At 36.6% G+C, this 6,101-nt stretch overlaps 1 pseudogene; it reads right to left on the bottom strand.

Moving 5' to 3' along the window:
* Positions 1 to 5,172: 5,172 nt before the first annotated feature.
* Positions 5,173 to 5,748, bottom strand: LOC118857798 (annotated as a pseudogene).
* Between the last annotated feature and the right edge of the window lie 353 nt (positions 5,749 to 6,101).

Raw genomic sequence — 6,101 nt, 5'->3', positions numbered from 1 at the left:
TAGAAATTACTGAATTGGTCTGTTGTGCAAAAGCTCCTCATTTTTCAAGGTCACCTTTCACAAAAGTGGCTGGTAACATTTTCTGACTATACTGTTACAGAGGATAGAATTTGTTCTTCTCTCCCCTCAAAATTTCCTGCGTCCCCAGATTATCCCTCTACCACACTAAATTTTGTTTGTTACTCATATTAATAACTATCCAAATTACTGTCATACTCAGTAATGTTTATTGCTTCCTAGGTGCCGGTGGCCATACAATCTAACAATTAGAACTAAAAGTAGCAACGTGACAGAAAACTACTGGTAACACAAAGTTTAAAAGTTAAAGCAAATAAATGGAAAACAGTAGCAGCTGCCATCAAGGAACTAGATTTTGTGACATTTACCATAGGAAAGATTAGGAACATTTTGTCTTATTAATTTTAGATATGTTTCTCTTTCTGTATCTCATATTGGAGAATAAGGAAAAATAGATTTATTTTATTTTTAAGGCAAGAATGGTCATGTGTATTTAAGGGAGAAAGAAGGTGAAGAATGGATTTGGACTATGGATATTGGCAAAAGAAATAGGATTTGAAGGTTCTAATTCTGGATGTGGTACCAACTGGTCTATCTTGGGCAAATGTGCTCATGCCTCAGTTCCTCTATCTTTGAAGAATATACATATTAATATCCACAAAAATATCAATTCATTTTCTAAAAAATCATATTTCTTATTATACTATATACTGGATGTTATATAATTTTTTTCTCATTTGCAAGTGGGTAAAAATATACTTTGCTTTTTTTTAAAGATATAGAGCCTTTTTTGAAAAAAATGAGTAAAAATGCTACTGAAGCTCAAAAAAGATCTAGCAGCTTCTACATTAATCGATGGAAGGGCCTGGTATATGATATTCCAGAGGTCAAAGAAGCTAGGATTAAAACCAAGAACCACCTACCCAGCAAAAGTGAGTATAATACTTTAGGGCAAAATAAGGAATTTCAATAAAATAGAGGACTTTCAAGCATTCTCAATGAAAAGACCAGAGGTGAATAGAAAATTTGACTTTCAAATACAAGAATCAAGAGAAGCATGACCACGTAAACAGGAAATAGACATCATAAGGGATTTACCAAATTTTAACAATTTTGTTTACATTCCTACATGGAAAGATGATATTTGTAAATCATGAAACTTTTCTCAGTATTAGGGTAGTTGAAGGGAATGTACATACATATAGACAGAAGGCACAAAGTTGCATATGAAGGAATGATACCTAACAAAAATAAAATTAAGGGGTGAGAGAGCAATATATGGGGAGAAAGAGAAAGGGAGAGATAGAATGGGGTAAATTATCTCACATAAAAGTGACAAGAAAAAGCAATTATAGAGGGGCAGAGCCAAGATGATGGCTGAAAAGCAGGGACTTGCGTGCACTCAGTCCCACCAAAAACCTATAAAAAATGGCTCTGAACAAATTCTAGAACTACAGAACCCACAAAATAGCAGAGGGAAGCAGGGCTCCAGCCCAGGACAGCCTGGATAGTCACTGGGTGAGGTCTATCGTGCATGGAGCTAGGAGGGGAAGGGAGCGGATCCCAGCGTGGGTGGCAGCAGGACCAACCACACCCTGAGCTGGGCGGAACACGCCCTAGGGCCCTGAATCAGTGAGCTGTGGGAGTTACCAGGCTTTTCAACCCACAAACACCAAAGACAACAGAGAAGAACTGCAGAACCCATGAAGTAGCAGAGGGAAGTAGGGCTCCAGACCAGGACAGCCTGGATGGTCGCTGGGTGAAGTCTATCATGCTGGGAGCGGAGGGGAGCAGATTCCAGCGTAAGTGGCAGTAGGACCAACCTGACCCGGAGTTGGGGGGAACAGGCCCTAGCACCCTGAACCAGTGAGCTGTGGCAGTTACCAGACGTCTCAGCCCACAAACACCAAAGGCAAAAGAGAAGGTTGGTGGGAAAAGCTACGGGGGACAGAGTGAAAGGAGTTCGCAGTTTGGCCACCACCCTGGGGACAGCGTAGGTGGGGCAGCTACAGAACTACAGCTGTAGTTGCTTCCAGCCCCAGGCCCACCTGGTGGGAGGAATCAAGAGAAGCATGAACATGTAAACAGGAAATGGACATCATAAGGGACTTACTAAAGTTGAACTCTTTTGTTTACATTCCTACATGGAAAGATGATGTGCATGATTCATGAGACCTCAGTATTAGGATAACTGTGGGAAATATGCATATATGTATGTGTGTGTATGTATATATGTATGTGTATATATATACATATATACATATATACACATATATACACATATATACATACACATACATACACATACATATATACATACATATATACATACATATACATGTACATATACATATGCATATACATATACATATACATATACATATATATATATATATATAGACAGGGGGCACAGGGCGAGTTAAATATGAAGGGATGATAGCTAAAAAAATAAAATCAAATTAAGGGATGAGAGAGGAATATATGGAGAGAGGGAGAAAGGGAGAGATAAAATGGGGTAAATTATCTCGCATAAAAGTGGCAAGAAAAAGCAGATCTGTAGGAAGGGAAGAGGGGGCAGGTGAGGGGGAATGAGTAAATCTTGCTCTCATCAGATTTGATCTGAAGAGGGAATACCATACACATTCAATTGGGTATCTTACCCCACAGGAAAGAAGGAAGAAGAAGATAAAAAAGGGGGAGTGATAGAAGGGAGGGCACTTAGGCAGAGGAGGTAATCAAAAACAAACACTTTCAAAAAGGGACAGGGTCAAGGGAGAAAATTCAATAAAGGGGGATAGGTTAGGAGGGAGCAAAATATAGTTAGTCTTTCACAACATCAGTATTGTGGAAGGGTTTTACATAATGATACCCATGTGGCCTATGTCGAATTGCTTGACTTCTTAGAGAGGGTGGGTGGGAAGGGAAGAGGGGAGAGAATTTGGAACTCAATGTTTTAAAAACAGATGTTCAAAAACAAAAAAAAAAACAGGTTTTACGTGCAACTAGGAAATAAGATACAGAGGCAATGGGGCATAGACATTTGTCTTGCCCTACAAGAAAGGAAGGGAAAAGGGTATGGGAGGGGAGTAGGGCGAAAGAAGGGAGGGCTGACTGGGTAACGGGGCAACCAGAATATATGCCATCTTGGAGTGGGGGGGTGGAGGGTAGAAATGGGGAGAAAATTTGTAACTCAAAATCTTGTTTAAATCAATGTTGAAAACTAAAAATATTAAATAATAAAAAATAAATAAAAAAGAATAGGAAGTGGTCTAGAGAAGAAAATTAGAAGTTAGGTACTGAATACCTTGAGAAAAGAGAGAGAAAAAAATACATTTACCTGGAAGAACAAAAGGTAAAAAAATTAAATCTCAGAGGAAATAATGAGAGGAAAAAATCAGAAGGAAGGTGGACCAGCAGTATCAGATCTCAAACAATATAACAAAGTAGCAATCTGACGACTAAAACATTTTGGCATTGTTTTACAAATGAGAAATCAATCAGTGGAACAGATTTTTTACACAACATACTGAAGCAAAAAAAAAAAGAATTTATTAGTGAAATGTTAGATAAATTCAAAAACTATAGTTTAATTTGTGCATTGACCACTATAATTTCAAAGGATTGATGATGAAATATTTGCTAACCAATGTATAATAGGTAGTATTGCAGCAAGGACTCACTAATTTCCAATGAAAGCTGGGAAAAATTGGAGAGCACATGTGTACATCATTAATCCTTTGGTGTTGTATTGGTCATTGCACTGATCAAAATTTTCAAAACAGTCAAAATTATTTATTTTTAGAATAATGTTATTACTTTATAAATTATTCTCTTGTCTTTCCTCATCTTCATCATTTTCCACAGGTATTCTCAGGTTCCTTAGAAACTATAACCATATATACATATACATATACATATATATATATATATATATATATATATATATATATATATATATATATATATAAAATTATTCAGCCATTACACAGTCGATAGAACTCTCCTTAACTTTCAGTTCTTTGTCAGTAAAAACTGAGCTATTATAGTTATTTTTGTATGTGTGGGACCTGTTCTTATTTATTTATATATTTAGGTATAAACTTAGTAGTGAATATTAATAAGTCAAATTACACACATAGTTTTGGGGACATACTTCTCCATTGTTTTCAAGAATAGCTGTACCACACCTCTCCTATCAGATTGGCTAACATGACAAATCAGGAAAATGATAAATGCTAGAGAGGACGTGGGAAAATCTGGAACTCAAAAACATGCGGAACTGAGTATTGTAAATTAAGAATAAAATATCTTAATTAAAAAAATAGCTGTGCCAATTTTTAGCTCCACCAAAATGTATCAATCAATGTGCCTAGTTTCCTGTGGCCCTTTCAGAATTTCTCATTTTCCTTTTGTGTCAACCTTGTGTCAATCTGATGATTATGAGGCAGATGTAGGAATTGCTTTCATTTGTTCTTCCCTAATTATTAGTGATTTATAACATTTTATCATATATCTGTTTAAAGACTGAATTTCTTCTGAGAACTTCCTCTTCCTATATTTCAACTATTGATTGGGGAATGGCTCTTAGTATAGCTCCTTCCTACTACCTTGTAAGGTGAAAATGAAACACAAATTTTTGGACATTGGAGGATTTCTTTTGCTTTTCTATATAATATTTATTAGAAGAGGTTTTTTTTTTTCTATTTCAGTAGGACAAGGAGAGAGAAAGGGAAAATAAATGCTCATAATTTTTTTTCTAAAAAAATCATAAAAAAGAAAAGAGGTAGAATGAACTAGGGACTGGCAGAAAATTATCACAACATCTTCATTGGGTCACTAAACTTAGTCACATCTTATCTGGGTTTGAAGTTCCTCAGCTGTAAAGTTAGAAGTTCAGACTGCCTGATAAAGAGTACATGAAATTACCTCTATGAAACCTGTGAACATTTGTAGCGTCAAGTGCAACAAATACAGATCCACCCAGGCATACATAGCTTAAATTTATGTGATCTCTATAAAGGTCATTTCTAACTCTTAAGGTCTGTGATCCTCTGAATCTAATCTACACCATGGTGCAGTGATTTTAAGTCATATAATCTATATGCAAATGCTAGTCGTTTTTTTTGTTTTATTTTGTTTTTTTTATTTCACTTTTTATTTGCACTCTGTCATATTTACTCCCGTGCCATAAGCTTTTGTTTCTTCAGTTTCTTCTGGGATATCTTTTTTCTTTCGACCAACCTCCTCTTCTGGTTTAGGAACAATTTGTTTCTTTTCAGTGAGTATCATCTCAATATGGCAAGGAGAACTCATGTATGGGTTGATTCGACCATGAGCCCTGTAAGTACGCCGTCGCATTTTGGGAGTCTTGTTAACCTGGATATGCTCAATGACAAAAGTATCCACATCCAAACCCTTCAGTTCTGCATTATTGTCTGCATTTTAAGCATATGCAGCAAGAATTTAGCACTCTTTTTGGGCCAACAACCCTGTGTCCAACCCTACTGCTTAGCCTGGGCACACCTGCCAACTCTACCATTATATCAATGGAAGGGAACACATTGTTTCTTCAATGTGACATCTTTCAAATACTTGGTAGCTTTTTGGATATTCATGCCCTTGATAGCTTGGGCTGTTTCACGGGGGTTTCTTGAAGTGGACCTGGAGATTTGAACCACTTGACTTGCATGATTTTGTGGGGTTCTCTGGATCAAGAGAGCACCTCACCATTTTAAATGATTACCTAGGACGGCTCAAGAGAAGAGCGCAAATGCTAGTTTTGACACACATAATTGTGATATTAACCAAGTCACTCTCCCTTTTTCTATCAACATTTACTTCTCTTTAAAATGAAATGATTGGACTACAAAAACTTTCATGTTGATTTCACCTCTGAACATATCATTCCATGCTCATATGTTCATTTTTACTCATATTCTAAGGTTGCATAACATGTGGCCCAGGATAATAGCCCCAACTTTGAACAAGTCCATAGGCATTAATATTCAACAGGACCTTGCCAAAGATCTCTGGCATAGCCATCTATTGCTGGAAATGGTAGAACATAGGTTAAGAAAACTGCA

Source organism: Trichosurus vulpecula, chromosome 7 (assembly GCF_011100635.1).
Source record: "Trichosurus vulpecula isolate mTriVul1 chromosome 7, mTriVul1.pri, whole genome shotgun sequence".
Lineage (NCBI taxonomy): Eukaryota > Metazoa > Chordata > Mammalia > Diprotodontia > Phalangeridae > Trichosurus > Trichosurus vulpecula.
This window is presented reverse-complemented; position numbering and strand designations above follow the sequence as displayed.